This window comes from Macaca nemestrina, chromosome 4, assembly GCF_043159975.1.
Source record: "Macaca nemestrina isolate mMacNem1 chromosome 4, mMacNem.hap1, whole genome shotgun sequence".
Lineage (NCBI taxonomy): Eukaryota > Metazoa > Chordata > Mammalia > Primates > Cercopithecidae > Macaca > Macaca nemestrina.
The window spans coordinates 172627086-172649221 of NC_092128.1; the positions used below are offsets into that span (position 1 = coordinate 172627086).

A 22136-nucleotide genomic window follows, 5' to 3' on the forward strand; every position below is an offset into this window, starting at 1 on the left:
ACCCATCTCCATTTAAGTTACTCCTTGATTGACCAATACTCCTCATTTCTTTTGAAAACACATGTTAACTGATGCTCATGAAATGCTGAGTACTTCTAACTGGCAGGCTGATACATATATTATTTATTTATTTACTTTTGAGACAGAGTCTCACTCTGTCACCCAGACTGGAGTGCAGTGACATGATCTCAGCTCACTGCGACCTCCACCTCCCTGGTTCAAGTGATTCTTTTGTATCAGCCTCCAGAGTAGCTGGGACTACAGGCACGTGCAACCACGCCCAGCTAATTTTTGTATTTTTAATAGAGATGGGGTTTCACCATATTGGCCCAGTTGGTCTCAAACTCCTGACCTCGTAATCTGCCCGCCTCAGCCTCCCAAAGTGCTGGGATTACAGGCGTGAGCCACTGCGCCCGGCCTATCTTTTATTTTTTTATTTTTTGAGATGGTGTCTTGCTCTGTTGCCCAGGCTGGAGGGCAGTGGTGCAATCTTGGCTCACTGCAACCTCTGCCTCTCGGGTTGAAGCGATTCTCCTGCCTCAGCCACCTGAGTAGGTGGGATTACAGGTGCATGCTACCATGCCTGGCTAATTTTTGTATTTTTAGTAGAGACGGGATTTCACCATGTTGGCCAGGCTGCTCTCGAACTCCTGACCTCATGATTCACCCTCCCCGGCCTCCCGAAGTGATAGGATTACAGGCGTGAGCCACTGTGCCTAGCCCAGGCTGCTATTTTTTTTTTTTTTTTTTTTTTTGAGACGGAGTCTCGCTCTGCCGCCCAGGCTGGAGTGCAGTGGCCGGATCTCAGCTCACTGCAAGCTCGGCCTCCCGGGTTCACGCCATTCTCCTGCCTCAGCCTCCCGAGTAGTTGGGACTACAGGCGCCCGCCACCTCGCCCGGCTAGTTTTTTTGTATTTTTTAGTAGAGACGGGGTTTCACCGTGTTAGCCAGGATGGTCTCAATCTCCTGACCTCGTGATCCGCCCGTCTCGGCCTCCCAAAGTGCTGGGATTACAGGCTTGAGCCACCGCGCCCGGCCTAGGCTGCTATTTTTTATCTATTCTCATTATTGAGTGATCCCTTACCAAAAGTCAATTGTAGGTTTTTCCCAACTTGTCTACTCTAGATTGATTTACAAGTGCTCTAAGTTCTCTCCCCATTCAAAGGGGGAAGAAAAAGAATATAAAAATTTTGAAACGAAAATCACAATCACCCATCATACGCATCATTTATGTGCATTCTTTGTTAGAAAGTGAACTCCAATGGACAGATTCTAATCCAAAGAAATTACCCTGATCCTGCTTTGAAAGAAAAGCAATAAACAAATACACAACTGTAATGTTCCTGCTGAACTGACTTTATTAAATAACTAACTACAGTGCTGGGTTGTGAAAGCTAAGATGGTTTGTAGTGAATTATTTTGGTTCCTTTCGGAAATATTTCTGGCTTTTGTAGGCGGATAATATGAGGCATTCAGGTATAGATAATTTCCCTGTCTTCTGAGAAATCATAGTTGAAAACTATATGATGATACAACTACTATGGACCCACAAAAACTAAAAATTAAAAAAAGGAAAATTACGTGACAGAGTTATTTGGTAATGTTAAGCTTTCGCTAAGGAGCCATTTAAATGAACGTAAGGAAAAATGTTGCTGTTCAAGTGAATTTGTGTTTTACTTTTGTCAGACAGCGGTAGGGAGAGACTCTGGAGTTGATTTTCAGTTCCTCTCAGAACTGTTGGTGGATGCTGAACAGTGAGGTGACAAGATGACAGAAAAGACACTTGGTCACCAGAAGGTGGATGTAAGGCCGTCTCACTGCCACCATCTAGGTGACCCATACAGAGGGCTGCCTGGTGATAGGGCTTCCACGGTGATGATTAGCAATTACTTATTTACTTGTCTATCTCCTCAATCCCACAGGGAGAGCCCACATGGAGAGAGACTGTGTCTTACTCAGAATCAGCATCCTTGGGGAGACCAAGGCATCTTTAGGATGTTCAGGCTGCAACTATTTAGGGGAAAAGTCAATCACTGGCGTGGATGTGAGCACCATTAATCTGTATAGGGTAGGCTGCTTGGAGGAAACAAATACCTGAATAGGAAGCAGAAATTCTGAACTTTGAAACCTGATCTACCTACTTCCTCTTTGAGGAGGATTTTTAAGTATCAGAAATAAAATTATTTCGAAATCGCTCTTTTACATATGTTTAATTACGCTTCATAACAGTCAACACAGGAGGATTTTTTCCATTTTTATAAATGAAAAAGTGAATGGGAAGATTACGCATTATATCCTGCTTATTCAAAGTCACAGTATTGTCTGGGACTGACTCTGGTATCTGAATCTCCAAAAAATGTAAATGTTTTCATTTCATCAAGTTACTTCTGTTGTTCTTTGTCTCATACATGTGGGCCAATAATGTTGTCTTGCTTCCCTTGGAGAATTGCTCTATAAAGCAAATGAGAAAATGTAATCAAAGTGCCCTGAAAACTCAAAAATTCCCTAGAAATATGTTTTTATATTATTGTACCTGGATAATGGAAATAAAAAGAGGAGTTGGGCACCAACTGGTGAACTGACTACTCACCTCAAAACTATTCTTTCGCTGTATAGCTGTCTATCACATAAAGCCAAATGAACCTGGGTTTAAGGGAATTACAAGTGTTTTCATTATGTGCTTGGGTAGTGTGCAAGTAAACTGTTTTGTCACTTTCAGAGAAATTTTTTTTTCATTTTTTCACCAGGTGTCATTAGCTTAAGACCCCATCACACTCTCTTTCTCCAAGAGAGGGTTGCTGATAAATGCCAGAGATCTACTGTGGTACGAGGTATATAGAAAGCTGGTGAAGTACCAAAAAAGTGAGATCTGACAGAAACAGGAGAAAGGCATTAACAGGAGTCAGACCATTACCTGATATGTGGGCAGACTGTTTAAGGATTAGCCACTTCCTCCCTCCTTCTCCTCCCCATAGCTTCAGGTACAACAAAACGGGATGTAGAGTCTTTAATAAGAAGAATAAAGGGGCACACACATTGGAGCCCTTGCATAATTTCTTCCTTCCATCTTTCCTTCTCTCCTTCTTGTTCTCTCTCTACCTTTCTCTTTTTCCTCTCCTTCCTCTTTTCTCTCTCTCTCTCTTCCTTCCTTCCTTCCTTCCTTCCTTCCTTCCTTGCTTGCTTCCCTCCCTCCCTCCCTCCCTTCTTTCTTTCTTTCTTTCTTTCTTTCTTTCTTTCTTTCTTTCTTTCTTTCTTTCTTTCTTTCTTTCTTTCTTTCTTTCTCTTTCTTTCCCTTCCTTCCTTCCTTCCTTTCTCTTTCTTTCCCTTCCTTCCTTCCTTCCTTTCTCTTTCTTTCTTTCTTTCTTTCTTTCTTTCTTTCTTTCTTTCTTTCTTTCTTTCTTTCTTTCTTTTTCTTTCTTTCTTTCTTTCTTTTTCTCTTTCTCTCTCTCTGCCTCCCTCCCTTCCTCCCTTCCTCCCTTTTTACTTCTTTTATCTAATAATTGTGAGTGTGAGCTGTGAATGAGACGTCTGAAGGCTTTAGGGGTCTTCATGTTGCGAACCTCTGGCCTCATTCATTTGGAGGCCCATTGATTTGAGACAAGAAATCCCTACCTTGTTCATCCCTCTGTTCCTCTTCCTTCCCCTCTCTCTCATTTGAGCTGACCTGACTTCTACTCTTAACAATGCAGCGGACCATGGAAGGGTTAGGAAATTGAAATAAAAATCTAGCTTAGGCTCAAGGAAGAGAGGCAAAGCTGCCGCCTCCCCTTATATTTCTGAAATTTCCCAAGCCAGGGCAGTGGGTGAAGGGAGAAAGCAGGACTCTGAGAGCTCAGGATGAAGAAAAAGCTTTTTCATTCTGCTATAATTCTTGAGAAAAGTAGAGCATGGCAGATGGAACACAGGAGGGTGAGAAACCTCAAAATCGGCAGGCCTGAGTTATCCATGTTCTCTTCCATTGCTCATGTGTACCTGAAGCATGAGAAGTATTGTTCAACTATGTTTTGTCCTTTGTTAAACTATTTTTTGTCTTTTCTATGTTGTAGATCAGTTTGAGTGGGTACAGATCACGTGCCAGTCTTTATAGACTGGGAATTGTTGGGCAGTAATCCTCTGTCTGATCATCGTTAGGAAGTTTGATCAAGGGTCAGAGGGCATGCTTAATATCCACCTCACCAGCCTCTTCCCCACCTCACCCACCATTGTCCAAGAAAAGGGTCAGAAAGTGAAAGAAGTTTGGCTTTTTTTTTTGAGTAATGAGTCTGTTTTCTTATGTGGATATTTGTGCCATTTAAAATGATAAGGGTAAAATCATACTGCTTGTAAACACCAGAATAGATAAGAATTCTGAAAAATTAATGCTTTCTAATTAATATATGTTCATATTTAGGATTTACTTATAAGGACCTTGTCCTGATTGTTCCCACCGTACTTTTCTGGGAAGGATAGATGTTGGTACAAATAATGCTGATGCTAAAATGCTCTGTCCTTCATACTGTATGTTCCCTCACCTGAGACAAGGTGCCACATACGGTCACTAAACAAAGGGTATGAGACAATAAGGCCTGTGCCTACATTCTGGAGTAGCTTTGAAACTCAGATGAGACTTGCTGTTTTTGTAAGTCACTGTTATGGACTGAACTGCATCCTCCCTCAAATTTATATGTTGCAGACCTCACCCCTGGTTCCTCAAAATGTGACTGTATTTGGAGATAGTGTCTTTAAAACAGTGACTAGGTTACAATGAGGCGGCTAGGGTAGGCCTTAATCCAGTCTGACTGGCCCTTATAAGAAGAGAAAATCTGGACACACAGAGATATACCAGGGACTTGTGCACACAGAGGAAAGGCCATGTGAGAGCCGAGTCAGAAGGAGGCCACCTGCAAGCCATGGAGTGAGGCCTCTGGAGAAACCAAACCTGCTGACACCTTGATCTTGGACTTCCAGCCTCTAGAACTGAGAGAAATTAAGTGTCTGTTGTTTAAGCCACCAAGTCTATGGTCTTTTTCACTTGGTTGGTTTTTGTTTTTATAGCAAACCTAGCACAGACTAGTATATTTATCAGCATTTTTTTTTTTTTTTTTTTTTTTTTTTGAGATGGAGTCTCGCACTGTCACCCAGTCTGGAGTACAATGGCGCCATCTCGGCTCACTGCAACCTCTGGCTCCTAGGTTCAAGCAATTCTCCTGCCTCAGCCTCCCTAGTAGCTGGGATTACAGGCATGCACCACCACGCCTGGCTGATTTTTGTATTTTTAGTAGAGAGAGGGTTTCAGCATGTTGGTCAGGCTGGTCTTGAACTCCTGACCTCAGGTGATCTGCCTGCTTTGGCCTCCCAAGTGGTTGGGATTATAGGCGTGAGCTACTGTGCCTGGCCAGCATCTTCTTTTTTCCACCCCCCCAAGGGCTTTGAAATTGAAAATAATTTTAAAGGAAATCACATATATTCAAGTAATATTCTCTTCTAATAAGATTCCGACTTTACAGCACAGTAATTTAAGATAAGCCAAGAGGAATTCACTTGAAATCTTGGTTTAGACAGCAGAGTTCCATCAACACAGGAGCGTTTCTGTCTGTTTTGGGTAGACTCTTGAACCAGTGAGGTGCAGTGAGGATGCAGGCAGTTGTATTTTGTGACTACATAAACACAGATGGAAGCCACAGTTGGCAGCATCCTGTATACCCAGCTGGTGGTCTTTAAGTGGGGATGATGGGTGCAATGAAGGGTTGTCATAAAGACTTTTGGGTTTGCCACATAATTCCATCTAGACTTACAGGAGAATTGTTCTCAATCACAACTGCTGGTTCAACAATACAATCATTGTAGGCAAAAGGTAACACTTAGAGAAGGCTAAGATCAATGATGTGCTATTTGTGAGGACACCCAAGGTAAACCCACAGCAACGACTTCCAAACTTTCCCTTAATCCCACACCATATGGAGAGAATCATAATGTCAAAGGGGTGGATTCAGCAATCTTAATATGAAAAAAAGCATGCCTGGCTCTAGGTCTCACTGATTGACTTTTTTTTTTTTAGGTTCCAAGGATACTTCCTAACCTGCTTTTCAATGACTGTTTCCATGGAACAGGGAGATATCCGAATCAACTCAGTGTAACATGGTGAAAACTGAAGCCATCATTACGGGTAAGAACCTTAAAGGGAGGGAATTCCACTGCTGCCTACTGATTCCATCTGTCTCTAGATGAGGCCTGTGCTGAGAGGTGAGTGAACGTATTAAATTTACCCTCTTCTTTCCAAAAGGAATTTCAGACAATGTTTCATTGTGGCAGAGAATCAATCTCATTTAATGATAAAAAAAGAAAACCACACAGGAAAATAATGGTTTTCCATTTTGTTCCTCTCAAGAACTCAACTTACCTTGTAATGGTAAATATATTCCAATGATAACCATTTTGGAAATGTGATAGAATTACAATTCTCCTATATTTAGTTGTTGTTGTTTTACTTCAGTTCATGGTTATATATATATACATGGTTATATATATGGTATATATGTATATATATCATATATATGTGTATATGTATGTATATATGTGTGTGTATATATATATGTATATCATGTCCATGATTCTAATGAATAACTCACTCATCCAATGATTTGTTCATTTATTTCTTCATTTATTTGTAAAATGTCTAGCCAGATACTGTGTGAGGCACTGGGATGTGCCAGTGAGCAAGAGATACACATCTTACTTTTGTAGCTTTTATTTTAGAAGGGGAATTGGTCACGAACAGGAAGACGGGCATTGACATGTCAGAGTGAGAGGCAAGGAAATTCCTTGCTAGGAGGGCAACTTTTGAGCAAAAGCCTGAAGGTAATGAGAAAACCACTCTAAAGATATTGGGAGAAGAGCGTTGCAGCCAGGGAAAATGTAATGTCTAAGGTGGGAGCAGCCTAATGCTATTTTTGAGGAAGAGTGAGACTGAAGTTGGGTGAGCTGGGCTCGGACTGGTAGAAGATGAGCTCAGAGAAGTGACGGGTGGATTGGAGCAGATCACAGAGGGCCTTAAGGGCCACCACAGGGCTGTGGGTTTTATTCTGGGTGAGATGGGAAACCACTGGCCATCTTTGAGCAGAGGAGTGAAATGATATGACATATTTCAAGAGAATCCAGCTGGCTTCTGTATTAAGAATAGACTGAAGGGAGGAGAAGGGCAAGAACAAAGCACAGGGAGATCTGCCCTCGGAGCTGTTGCAATAATAGGCTATTCCAGTAAGAGTCTATTTCAATAATCCAGATGAGAGGTGATGACAGCTTTGTACAGATTAGTGGGACTGGGATGTGACAAAAAGTGGTTGAGTTCTCGACAAAATCTGAAGGACTTCAGCAGGATTTGCTGATGAAGCATAAGTGAGAGGAATGGAGTCGAGGATAACATCAGGTTTTTGGCTTGAAATTGCCATTGACCAAGACGAGGAGCGATGCAGAAGGTGCTTGACTTGGGACATGATTCTTTCGTGCTGCCTACTAGAAGTCCAAGTGAAGCTATCATCCTCAGCAAACTGCTGCAGGAACAGAAAACCAAAGACCACGTGTTCTCATGTATAAGTGGGAGCCAAATGATGAGAACACATGGACACGTAGAAGGGAACAACACACACTGGGGCCTATTGGAGGACAAAGGATGGGAGGAGGGAGAGGATCAGGAAAAATAACTAATGGGTACTAGACTTAATAGTTGGGTGATGAAATTATCTGCACAGCAAACCCCCATGACACATATTTACCTATATATAAAACTGTGCATGTACCACTGAACTTAAAGTTTTTTAAATTATTTTTTTATTTTTTTAAAGTCCAAGTGGAGAGGCCAGCTGTGAAGTTAGATATATCAGTCTGGATCTTATGGGGGAGAGATTGGGCCTAGACATAGAAATTTGGGAGTCATCACCATAAAGGTGGCATTTAAAGCCATGAGACTGAATGGCATCACCTAGGAGTACGTGTAGATTTAAAGAGGCAGATGGGTCACTTGAGGTCAGGAGTTTGAGACCAGACTGGTCAACAGGGCAAAGCCCCATCTCTATTAAAATACAAAAATTAGCCAGGCATGGTGGCGGGCACCTGTAATCCCAGCCACTCAGGAGGCTGAGGCGGAGAATTGCTTGCATTTGAGAGGCAGAGGTTGCAGTGAGCCGTGATCGCACCACTGCACTCCAGCCTTGGTGACAGAACAAGACTCCATCTCAAAAAACAAAACAAACAAAAACAGACAGAGACTGGAGTGATGCAGCCAGAAGCCAAGGAATGACTGAGCCACCAGAAGCTGGAGGAAACAAAGAAATGAATTTCTCCTAGAGCCCTCAGAGAAAATAAGACCCTGCTAATACCTGGATTTCAGGCTTCTGGCCTGTGGGATCTGTGAGAGAATAAATTTCTGTCGTTTTAAGCCACCATCGGTGGTAATTTGTGATGATAGACACAGGAAACTAATGCAGTATCTCAGTTGTCTTTAGGAAGTTTTCATATTGGTCATTTTTAATTGCTGTGTTTCTTTTCTCTTTGTAAAATGTTATTTTATTCAGTTCTTCAAATAGCAATTTTTAACTCTCTAGCATGGTTTTTGCAAATATGGCACATAGCTGTACTGTACAACACATTGAGTTTTTTGTTTATGGTATTTTCCTATTCAGAATGTGACAGTGCCAAGATACCGTATGTATTCTAACAAAGCTCACTTGCTCCCTTAACTAACTTCTGTGTGCCTGTTGTGACCATCTGTGAGGTCATCCAGGAAGAAAGGTAAAACCATTAGCTGACAATCAAGACATGGAAAGTGTTTGTAGTGTTGACTCCTGTTTTGCATTCCTGTGGAATAATAACCATTCCAGAAGCTATCAACAGAAAACAAGATGGCAGTTTGATCTGTTCCTTTGCTGATAGCTGCTCCTTAAATATACAATATTCTATTGCCTCTCTTTATTGCCACATCCATAATTCTAGTTTATTACATCATAAGCAATTTACTATAGGCCTATATTTACTGCACCTTTAATTCCAAGGCTACAGATTTAAATTCTAGGATTCCCTTAGATAAATGCTCTCTTCCTCACTCAGCTTTCCTGTTTTTGGTTTATCTTTGGAGCTCAACACATTCTTGTTAAAGATCCCATGCTGGATGGATTTGGATGGGAAGCAGGTGTTTCTTGACCTGATGGAAAGTGAATGGACAGAAGAGATTGGATTTTTACCTTTCAGAAAGTCCCAGCCAAGAACAGAGTTGTGGTTAAGGACAAGGACAGCTTCAACTGCAAACTGGCTCTGACCCAGTCTGCTATAAGTGTCTTCAGGTATTGGTATCCTTTGAGGCACGAGAATGGGGTTTGATGTCATCCTTGAGACAATAACCACATCCAGGCTCACTCTTTGATGCCTTAAAGAGATTTGCATTAATTCACTAGGAATGGCCTTTGAAGAATTAGAAAATATGGAGCAAGGAATTATGGATGTACTTCAGAGGGCAGCTAGTAAGAGAAAGGCCGTGGATTATGCACAGTTTAGTAAACACTACTAGTAATTTTCCTTAATAAATTTGAGTTGCACCATAAAAACTACCCAAAGCCAAAGTTACTCTTATTCCAGTGTTATTCAATACTCAGTTTAACTCATAAAACATTATTAGCCATCTATTAATGTCTAAGAGTATGCTAGGAGAAGTGGAAAGTACAAAGATGAAAGATGCTTGCTTCCTGCCCTCAGCAGAGCTTCCAGTCTTTTGGGACATGTTGCATTACTGGTGAAGAGTACAGAAAAAGAAAGTAAGTATAGCAGTCAATTATTCTATCAGCAAAGCAAAAAGCCTACTTTTTGTCTCCTATGTGGAATCTTTCCTGATTCCTCCAGCCAAAGGTGAACTCTCCCTTTCTTTTGGTAACATAAAATGTACTACATATTTCAAGGAATTTATTTTTGTGTAAAATAAGCCTACATCCTGCTCTGCCTGTTCCTCGAAGATCGGGACAGCATCTACCGAAATGTGCCTTCTCTTTCAGAGCTAAATGCAGTGATTTGGTCGTAGTATGTTGGCCCCAGTAAATGGTCCTTCAGTTGAACTTATTCTCCTCCTTGTGCCTTCACACTATGCCTCACAAAGTAGTTTGTTCTGCCCAGACAGAGGCCTCTGAGATAGGCAGGAAAGATGGAGGGTGGTTATTGAGGTCTGTAGTGAGATTGCTTGACTTTTTCCATTACTGCCTTTTTAGTGATGATTTCTCACTCTCTCCCAACAATCATGGCCCATTGTCCCCAAGCACTTTCAAAGCTTACTTTTCATCAGGCTGCCAGCCCCTTAATATCATGGAGGTATGGCTCATCTCCTGTTCAACAGCACATTTTAGGCAAGAGCCAGGAAAATTGCCAAAGAATTCATGCCGAACTTTCATTCTTATGAAAGTCTGATCCCTTTAATGTCTCTTGAGAGCAGTTATAGTTTTAGCTTTTAACATCTCATTTAAATGACACATATTCACGCTGAAGAGCTCATGATTCTATTTATCTCCTTATTAATTAAAAGAATGGAATAAAACAAGTTCACAACCTGTGGTTCCAGGGAAGCTATATTATGTGTTGCATCCCAATTTTCTAGTTTTCTTCTTCCGTATTTCTGTTATTTCTCAACCTGAAATTTCTTGCTGAGAAGAACATATTGCTGTTAAAGATTAGAACTGATGTTTGAAGCCAAAATAAATGGAGGTTCAGAGCTCCCACAGAGCAGTATCTACCAATGTGTGTGCATAGATGTTGCCCATGAGATCTTATACATTAAGAGAGTTTAGTGGTCAAATATGTTTGGGAGGCACCGCTTCATTTCATCCTTCTTAAAAATTCACACCATACAATAACATTTGTCTCTCAGAAGTCCTGCAGGAAAGAAAACAATTTGAGTGTTTAACTCAGTATCTCCCAAATTCATCTGATGACAGGACAGTGTTCCTTGTAACTGTGACATACAGTGGGATTGTTGTCTTAAGAAACACATTTTGGGCCGGGCGCGGTGGCTCAAGCCTGTAATCCCAGCACTTTGGGAGGCCGAGATGGGTGGATCACGAGGTCAGGAGATCGAGACCATCCTGGCTAACACGGTGAAACCCATCTCTACTAAGAAATACAAAAAATAGCCGGGCGAGGTGGCAGCGCCTGTAGTCCCAGCTACTCGGGAGTCTGAGGCCTGAGAATGGCGTGAACCCGGGAGGCGGAGCTTGCAGTGAGCTGAGATCCGGCCACTGCACTCCAGCCTGGGCGACAGAGCGAGACTCCGTCTCAAAAAAAAAAAAAAAAAAAAAAAAGAAACACATTTTGAAAAGTTTGATCCATAGATCTACTCTCTTTGGGACTGTCTAAAATAATTTGCAGTCTTAAATATTGTCTTTGAAACAATATTTTCATTTTGTTCATTTTAATGAAAATGAAATGAAAAGTTAGACATCGTTTCTTGATCAGAAATATGACCTTTAATTATGACACTACTTTTAATCTAATTCATATCAGATTTACAACATCAAATCTTACGTCATCTTTTCATTTACAAAAATACCTAAGCATTAAGATGGTCGGTATGTCTACAAAAAACAGCATCTTTTTTTAATCAATCATATCTCACAGATAGGTTGCAGGTAAGGTGCATGTCCTTGACATTTAATGTAAATATTTAAAATGCATTTGTTATATTCTTTTCTCTCTCTCTTTTTTCTTTTTTTTTTGGTGACAAAGTCTTGCTTTGTCACCCAGGCTGCGTTGCAGTGATACGGTCTTGGCTCACTGCAAGCTCTGGCTCCCGGGTTCAGGCGATTCTCCTGCCTCAGCCTCCTGAGTAGCTGGTACTACAGGCGTGTGCCACCACACCCAGCTAGTTTTTGTATTTTTTGTATTTTTGTATTTTTAGTGGAGATGGGGTTTTGCCATGTTGACCAGACTGGTCTCAAACTCCTGACCTCAGGTGATCTGTCCTCCTCGGTCTCCCAAAGTGCTGGGTTTACAGGCATGAGCCACCGTTTCTGGACTCTTCTTTTTCTTTCTTAATATTTTCCAGTTGGTTTTTAAAACATCTCTGTATTATTTCTAACTGTTTCAGTATTTGAAAATTAAAAAAAAATCCTTTTAATGACATTATTCATTTACTGATTTTAAAAAAGTATGCAAAATGATATGTTAGGCAACAACAGTGTTGTAGAACATCTAAAAAGTTACAGAATCTTAGATGTAGCATTTACATATTTACTATGACACTTTTCCTTTAAAGTGTCTGACTGAAACTCTGTATTTATTATTGTCCGTAAGTTACCCCAGAATCCAGAAGGTACTTCTGTTACTAATACCTTCCTAGATTGCTCTCAGTTTCATTCTAAGATCCAACACTTTAAAATGAACTGAGAGTTTGCACTGACGTGAATAATGAATGAGTTCGATGAAAGGTATTTCTCAGAGAAAATTTCTTTGTGAAGTAGTTAGGTCCCAGATGAAGACAGATAAGCTGGACTAATACAGATATCCAAGAAAGCTTCCAGTTGACCAAAAATAAAGGGCAGTTAAACATCATATCATAGAGGGATCTGTGTTCAGAATGCTGCAAATAAGACCTTTTGGAAATACACACCATTTATTTTTAAAGTAGTAGCATCTGAAAGTCCACTTGACTGCTCAATGCATATATTTTTAAATCTGCTGCACTCTGTGAACTCCCACAATGTGAATATCCCACAGGATATTCAAGGCTTTTTTTTTTTTTTTTTTTTTTTTTTGAGAGGGAGTCTCCCTCTGTCGCCCAGGCTGGAGTGCAGTGGCGCGATCTCCGCTCACTGCAAGCTCCACCTCCCTGGTTCATGCCATTCTCTTGCCTCAGCCTCCCAAGTAGCTGGGACTACAGGCACCCGCCGCCATGCTCAGCTAATTTTTTGTATTTTTAGTAGAAACGGGGTTTCACTGTGTTAGCCAGGATGGTCTCGATCTCCTGACCTCGTGATCTGCCTGCCTTGGCCTCCCAAAGTGCTGGAATTACAGGCGTGAGCCACCGCGCCCAGCCTATTCAAGGCATTTTACTTTCTGGTGTATCTGATGTGTGTGGAGACATTTTTTATTCTAAATAATTTTATTTTAAAAGCACACATACAATTATATATTGGGTAATACATTGAAAGAAAGGGGAAAAAAACAAGATGCAACCATAACACTGTGAAATAATCACTATTAACACAACAGTTTGGTGAATTTCCTTCTATTCTTTTCCTACACATACCTGAATTTTCTCTGAAATAGTTAAGATGACTCTATCCGATTTTCTTTCTTTCTTTTTTTTTTTTTTTAGACAGTGTTTCACTCATGTTGCAAAGGCTGGAGTGCAATGGCACTATCTCCGCTCACTGCAACCTCTGCCCCCTGGGTTCAAGCGATTCTCCTGCCTCAGCCTCCTGAGTAGCTGGGCCTACAGGCATGTGCCACCACACCCAGCTAATTTTTGTATTTTTAGTAGAGACAGGGTTTCATCATGTTGGCCAGGCTGGTCTCGAACTCCTGACCTCAAGTGATCCACCTGCGTTGGCCTCCGAAAGTGCTGGGATTACAGGCATAAACCACCGTGCCTGGCCTGACTCTATCCATTTTCTCCTGTCATTTTCACATAGGTATCTTTTCCTGAACATAATCCGCCTTTTTAATGGCTGCTTAGTATTTCATTGTCTGGATATTCACAGTTTTCTTAATCCACCCCACTTTTTTGGGTAAGTTGTTGTCAGTTCTTCACTATTATATATTCTATTATGATTGACATTCAGCATTTTTGGTGTTTTTGGAGAAAGTAAAATGCCTTGTAATTATGAAACATAAGGTATAAACAGTTTAGGCTTTTATTATATAATGCTACATGGACCTGCAGAAGTGAAGGCTGAACAAATTTATATGTGCATGCATTCACCATGTGGAAATGCCCAACTGAATTGCAACCTCCCTCAAAATCTGTATGATTTTAGGTCAATGTATTATAGAAAATATTTATTATTGCTTCAATTTGCATCCCTTTGATTACTGAGTAGTTTAATTTTAAAATTTATTTGCTACCTATTTATACATCTGTAATTTTAAATCACTTGTTCCTCCTGTCTTTTGCCTTTTTTATATCCTGAGATATCATTGTTTTTGTTATTGATATGTTACTTTCTTACTCATAATGATATAAAATGGTCACTATTTTTTATTGCACATGTTTTCTCAGTTTATTATTTAGTTCTTAATGTTGATTAGGTTTTTGGGCAGAGAAATGTTTACATTTATAATTACAAATATATTAATTTTTTCCTGAAACATGAAACATTCATAGTAGTTATTACTATTTCTGGTTCTTTCCCTTCTGAATATATGCGTGGATTGTACCTGACGTGGGGTTGGTTGGGGCTGTGTGCCTAGCTCTGTCCCATGACTTGTGAGCAGAAGTCTCTGGTGTCACTTCCTGGCCAGAGAACTTCACTACTAGTGAGAGAATTCCCAGACCTCTCTTCTGTTTCCCTCTGCCCAGTGACTGCTCTTTCAGCCTGGGACGTTGGAGCAGAGCCTGCAACAGACTCACTACAGTCATTTCAACAAGAATCCATCTTGTAAGCCTCTATTTTAAACCTCATTTTTTTTTGGTTGTTTTTTGGTTTTTGGTTTTTTTGGAAGAATCATTTGTTACAGTAACACAATCTAGCCTATGTGGGACTGTTGGAATTCAAAATTTCTCCTTAGCCCACATAATTGATAAATATAATTGATATTAGGGTATTTAATAAGATTTTTGTGTTTTCATAATTTAGCTCATTTAATCCATTTGAAATATCTTGATGTGTGGTATTAGAAGAAAGGCTAGTATAATTATATGTGCAATATATAATTGTATACCACATGCTGTTTATAATTTTACATATATACATACACCTACACACATATATGTCTATAATTTCCTACTGATCTGTTATACCACCTTTGTGACATAATAATTATCATATAATTTAATTTCTGGACTCTTCTGTTCCATCCATCTGTATAGTAGCATCACACTGTGTTAATACTGGTTCTAAAACTTGCTGGGTAAATGACCCTTTCTATAGGATCCATTTACTCTTCTTTTTTTTTTTTTTTTTTTTTTGTGACAGAGTCTCGCTCTGTCACCCAGGCTGGAGTGCAGTGGTGCGATCTTGGCTCACTGCAACCTCCACCTCCCAGGCTCAAGCAATTCTCCTGCCTCAGAGTCCCAAGTAGCTGGGATTACAGGTGCCCACCACCATGCCCGGCTAATTTTTGTATTTTTAGTAGAGATGGGGTTTCACCATGTTGGCCAGGCTGGTCTCGAATTCCTGACCTCAGATAATCTTGAAAAGATTTGCTTATTCACTGGAATTTTGTTGAGAATATAATTAAACTTATAAATATTTGGGGAAAACATTGTTTTAAATTCCATCTTTGTATCTAAGAACATGGGCACATTTATATTTACATCAGGATATTTATATGATCAGTTTTGTTTTATAGTTTTCAAAAACAAAATCATAAAATATTTTTTCCTAGGTATTTTGCAGGTTTTTTTTTCACAATTGAGTTTGATCTTTTATAATACGTATTTTTTGTTATTAATTTTATGTGTGTGTGTATTTACATTGGCTCACCTTCTCACATTATGAAATACTTTAATTTCCTCTTTATTATTTTGAGTTTTCTCATAATGTAGTACTCTTCAAATATTCATTACTTCTGTTTTGTTTATTGCATTGGTTAGAACTTTCAGAGTAAGAAAATGACAATGGGTCATCTTATTTTGTTCCTAATTTAAATATAAATGCCATTACTTATGGTTTGGAAGGCAGATTGAAATAAATGCTATATTATTAATTTAATATAATATAATAAATGCAAATTAAAATAAATATTATTTATACTCATGTCTCAATATGCACTGAATTTTATTAAATATTTTTCAGAGTTCAATTTGCCCTTCTAATGAGTTATTTCATATGAATACAATTCTTTACATTAACTCATCCTGGCAATTCTGGGATAAGCTGTATTTGATCAGTAAGAGTTTTTCTTTCAATAGGCTGCTGAAAGTGATTTGTTGATACTTTATGTAGCGTTTTGCATTTATTAATAAATTAGATTTGATATAAGCTTTCTTATTTTGTGTATTGGCCTTGTCAATTTTGTCATTAGGTTATCTAAGCTTAATAAAATGTGAAGGATAGCTTTCTAATGATTTTTATGTCCTGGAAAAGTATAGAAATTCCATTCAGCTTAAAAAAACTGATCAGTATAACTGTGTAGCTCTGAATGCTTCTATCAAGAGTTCTTTGATCAAACGAAAAACATTTTTCTTTAGTTATTGATATTCTTGAGTAGACTTCGAGAATTTATTTTGGACTGTTACCTATTTCAATAAGACATTATTTTAATTATTATTTATTTTAGACTATTATCTATTTCAAAAAGATACTATTTTAATTATTTTTCATATACCTATTTAAATAATATTATGTAACAATTATTATTGGAATTTAAATTGTTATGCTACCATTTTTTAAATTTCAACTTTTGCCTTTCCCTCCCTCCCTTATTTCCTTCCTTCCTTCCTTCCTTCCTTCCTTCCTTCCTTCCTTCCTTCCTTCCTTCCTTCCTTCCTTCCTTCCTTGCCTCTTTCCTTTTCTCTCCCTCCCTCCCTCTCTCCCTACTCCCACCAACCACCCTCCTTCCCTTTCTTCTTTCCTTCCAGCAGTTTTATCTACTTTAAAATTTAAAGAGTAACCCATTCTTGGATCGATGCCTTCCTATTTTGATTTTTAATTCACTTATTTGGTTTTGATTCTTGTTTTGAATTTCTCCTTATTTACTCATATTTAATATTTCTTGATATATTTCTAACTACTTGAATTAAATGCTTAAGGTATTATATAGTTACTTCAGTGTTTTTTTAACTCAACTTCTTAAAACATGAGGTAGAACATCAAGCACATTCATTTTCATATTACAGTCACATATCATATAACAATTATTTTGGTCAATGACAGACTGCATATATGAAGGTTATCCTGTAAGATTATAATGCCATATTTTTATGGTACCTTTTCTATATTTGGATATATAAATACTTACCATTCCGTTACAATTGCCAAAAGTATTCAGCATAGTAACATACCATACAGGTTTGTAACCTAGGAGCAATAGGCTACACCATATAGCCTAGACGTGTAATAAGCTATAATGTTTGCATGACAAAATTGCCTAAGGATGCATTTTTCCAGAATATAGACATGACTGTAATTTTTCAGGCAATAACAAGATAAATATCTAGTATAAGGAAGCAGTAGCCCCTTCCCTTACAATAGACACCATGGAATCTTTTTGTCTTTTTGACAGATTAGCAGAAAATAGTATCAATGTGACTTTTATAGGTCTCTGCTTCCATGCAATCTATACTTTCTGTCATTTTAGCTGTTGAAATTTATCAAAGTATTTATCCTTTAAAAAAATTTGTTAAAGCGTTGGGTTTGTAGATTTACTTCTCTATGTAATTCTGGTTTATTTCACGCATTTTATTGTGGGTATTTACATTTTTATTTTACAGATATTTTAAAATACACACATTATTTTCTCATTGACTCAAAACTTAGACATGTTTTTAAGCTTCAAAAGTTTCAAGATTTTGTAAATTTTTTTCTAATGAAAAACAAAGTAGCTCAAGTACAATACTGCAAGCAAAAAGAAAACTTGTGAAATTTTTCTTTTTTGAAAATAAAGAATAAAGGAGAAAAATAATAATTTAAAATTCTACTACCTAGAGAGTTAATGGTATTAAGATTTGGGTGTATTTTCTTCCAATCCTGTTTGCTGTGTGTATTTATAAATATGGTGTGTGTATATATACATATACACACATATAAATATGTGCGTGTATATATGTACATATACACACATATAAATATGTGTGTGTGTGTGTATACACACACACATATATGTGTCCTGGAATCATATTGCATATAAAATGTTGTATTTTTGTGTCTTTTTCTTAATGACATTTTCATGTTATTTAGTATTTACTCAAATATAATTTTAGTGATGTACAATATTCCACCTTAAAACACAAAAGTTTATTTATATAACTCTATTGCTAAACATTATATTCATTTCCAATTTTTTTGCCATAAAAATAGCATTTCAATGAATAAATTCTTGTGAATAAAATGGTATTGGTACATCTCTTTGTTTCCTTAATTCTTTTATACAAAATTATAACGTATTATGAAGAACAGGTTCATTTTTAAGGATCTTGATACCTGTCACCTAATTGCCTTCTAGAAATATTGTATCAACTTACATGCCTACCACAAGTGTATGAAAGTGCACATTTCTCTAAATTTCCAAGTATTGTAAATAAAAAGAAATCAACTTCTTAGGAAAAAAACTTTGCAATTTATGGTTATTTAAATTCATATTTTGTTGATTATTAATGAAGCTGAACGTTTTTCCACAATGATTTTATTGTATTTTGTTGGATTGCTTCTTTGTTAGTTCCTAAGTCTTTGTCTTGCCCATTTTGAATGTTCATATTTATCTTCTTTTGCATTTATGCATTAAGGAAAGAAAGGATCTTCCAACTATAGTTGCACATACTTTTTCTAGTTTGTAATGTCTTGTAGCTCCATTTGAACTCTTTTTCTGATCATGACACTTTTATAGTTTTATGTAATTCAGTCTGTCTTCTTATAGTAAAGATATTTACTCCACCACTTTTTGGAAACTGTTTTTTTTTTTTTCTTCCCACTCATGCTTCTATACCATTGTTCAGATTGAGGTAAGAGTGGCCTCGTTATGCTATGTTGACAGCTGAGTGTTTCAACATGTGCTAGTGTTTCTCTTGCTGGACTTTTGTACAAGGACCAACAGTAAATGAGTCTGTCTCTCTTCAGGTACCCAAGCCATCAGACTTAAAGCTGAGCAGCTGTCAGCACACTGCCTTTCATCATATTGATTAGAGAAATAGAGGGAGCTACATCCAGTGATAAGAGTGAAGGAGATGCAGAGAAGAGCAGGGATCTAAAACAAAATTCTTAATGGGCTTCAGGTCTCTCCTTGTTATTTCTGGAGTCCAGCCGCATTCTTGTCCTCACATCTTAATATCCATATCATACATTCTCTTTTTAAACTAATTTGATTTGGATTTTTGTTAAATGCAACCATAGTTTTAACTGATATTTTATTTTTCTGGGTTTTTTTTCATTCTTGTAATGCCTATAGAATTATTCTCTGCTCTAAGATCAGAGAAATATTGCCTCATATTGTTTTCCGCAGATTTAAAAATATTTACTGCTGTCACGCATTTGGAATTTATTTTGGGGCATGGCATGTGGCAACAATCTTTGTTTTTTGAAATAGGTAACTGACCATAAATACATTAATAAATATGCCATAATAAAACAAACTCTAATTGTGGAATTTTAGACAAATTGAATAGTAAATCTTGATTGGGGGTTAAGATACACTCCCTAAACTCTTTAAGCTTGGCTATGAAGGATATGTGAAATTTTGGGACGGCAGAAATGGAGAAAGTACATTCTAGGCAAAGCACTAGAAAAAAAATCTTTGAAATTTGGAACATATTGACTATTTTGGGATAGATATTTCTGGAAATACAGCTGAACGTTTCCTCTGCCATTATTATTATTTTTTTTTTGCTCCAGCTGTACAGTCTTTGGTGTAGCACCTCTTAATTTGTATTGCACTAATTTGTTTACATTAGTCTGCCTTGCTGAGCCATAAGCCTGAACTGTCTTGTCTTTATAGTCTCAGCAACTGTACACTGCATAGCATATAAGAGGTGATCAATTAATGTTTATGAACTGGATGAATAAATGAGTGTATGTTTCAACTGGCAAGAAGCAATGGGGAAATAGAGATTTTTCCTAGAATATTAACATGATCTAATCTGTATTTTAAGCAGGTTATTCTTAGTTATAACTCCATAATATATGTTTAGAGTATCTAACTTTTTGCTCTATTTTATTTCATGGTTCTTTTCAGACAAGTGAGGTACAGTTTGCTCTTTACACACTTCTTACCATGATTGTCTCTGGTATATCTAAGGTTGTGTCTCTTAAGTCCAAAGTATTAACTAAGAGTAATGATGGATCTTAATATCAAATGCTATAATAAAACTAAAAAAATTGTAATTTGTGTGAATCACCCAAAAGGGACATTAACCGGGAAAAGCAACAAGAAACGAAAACAATGTGTATTTTCAATGTGGACAACATCTCTGGTTAGCAACGAGGGTTACTGACCTGGGACTGAGTGGCTTTCCAGGGATGCAGGACATTTGGTGCTAAAACCAGGACAGTAGGTCACCCTGTAACCTGACCAATATGAACATCTTTGGCTTCACCGAGAGTAGGTGGATATTTGTGGGCAGGACTGGGTAGTGCCACCTGAATGCACTGTGATAAATTTTATTCTTTCTAAGATGCAAATCAGAGAGCACCTCAGGCAATGTCATTGCAAGGGCTGGGGAAAGGATTCCAAAACCCAGCTGTAAAATTACCTCTAGCTGTAAATACTTTTTTATAGCTTTGATTCTAATTTTCCCTGAGATTCTTTATAAATCAACCAATCTCTTTGTTCCTCAATTTTTTTAACTTACCAAATGGGGATGATAACACTAAATGAGGGCAATCAGAGTTATGATAACGCTAAATGATTGAAAGCATTTTGTAAGCATTGTGTCAATGTTCTTCCAATACCTAATCTTTCAGAATGGAAATTAGTTGGAGAGTTCATTATTTTCATTAGAATTCAGAGTCCAGCTCCGCACAGGACAAGGAACAGTGAATTGTATAGCATGATATTGGATGAACTCTTAAATGATCTGGGGAATTGAAGATCACTGACCAACTTATGTCTCATAAATGTCCTATAGGATTGGGTTGAAATCCCTTCCCATTGCTACATAATTCAGGGTTGTTCAGGAATGTGTGTGTGAGTTACACTGGCTCACACTGTGCACCATAATTTGAGCTACAACTGCACTCAACTTCATAGCACACGGGGATTCACTAGTGACTGCCGATGGTCAGTCTGCTGAGTTAGCAATTTCCCCTAGGACTATCATAATCTGCTGACGCAAGGCAGCTCAAGGTGGAAAGGGACTTACACCATTCTAAATGTACTAGGAGGAGAGATGAGAGGCCAGGGCTGGGACTAGGGTGAGTCAAGGAGGCATTTACCTTGCAGGTACAATTTGAACTTGTGCCAAAATATTTAGTAATCAAGATAAGTAATATTTTAATGTAATATTTAAAATCAAATTAATGCAAAAATGTATGGGAAACAAAGTATCTAAATTGTGAGTGAAGTCAGGATCCACCACTGCACTTGCATGTGGCTCACATCACTTGCCTCTCTCTAATCCTGAGCCTGCCAAGATCCAGACTTAGAGAGTTAGGGCCATAGTCACATTACAGAGTAGCCTTCTCACCAATGTATGTTGGACCATCTAGAATGTAGTATTCTACTTCTATGGTGAAGTAGAAAAATTACAAATGCTTCCCAACACACCCCTTTCTACCTAAGAGTAGCTTAGGCACTAAAAATATTTCTAAAAATATAAATTGGTACTCTGGAAGTGTCAAGCACAATGTTAAGTTCTTTAAATATAGTATTATATTATTATAATCACTATAATAAATTACTGTACAAGATAGATGTTGATATGGTTTGGTTATGTCCCCACCCATATCTCATCATGAACTGTAGTTCCCATAATCCCTGTGTGTGGTGGGGGGGACCTGGTGGGAAGTAATTGAATCATGGGGGTGGTTACCCCTAAGCTGTTCTCATGATAGTGAATGAGTTCTCATGAGATCTGATGCTTTTATAAGGGACTTTTCCCCCTTTGCTCAGCACTTCTCGTTTCTGCCGCCATGTGAAGAAGGACATGTTTGCTTCCCCTTTCACCATGATTGTAAGTTTCTTGAGGCCTCCACAGCCATGCTGCACTGTGAGTCAATTAAACCTCTTTTCGTTATAAATTACCCATCTCAGGTATTTCTTCATGGCAGCATAAGAATGAACTAATACAGTAAACTTGTACTGGGACAGTGGAGCGG

General features: G+C 38.1%; 1 protein-coding gene and 1 long non-coding RNA gene across 7 annotated transcripts in view; one reads left to right on the plus strand and one right to left on the minus strand.

Annotated features, from left to right (window-relative positions):
* LOC105472769 (uncharacterized) overlaps positions 1–14106 on the plus strand; it is a 155590-nt gene extending 141484 nt beyond the window's left edge. The window contains exons 4-6 of the long non-coding RNA XR_981784.3: positions 6038–9320; positions 9647–9782; positions 13641–14106. This is a non-coding gene — a long non-coding RNA (uncharacterized lncRNA). The remainder of the gene's footprint in view (positions 1–6037; positions 9321–9646; positions 9783–13640) is intronic.
* The window catches only part of LOC105472767 (glutamate ionotropic receptor kainate type subunit 1), a 404586-nt gene that overhangs the window by 157674 nt on the left and 224776 nt on the right, over positions 1–22136 (minus strand). The gene's annotated exons all lie outside the window — the stretch shown is intronic.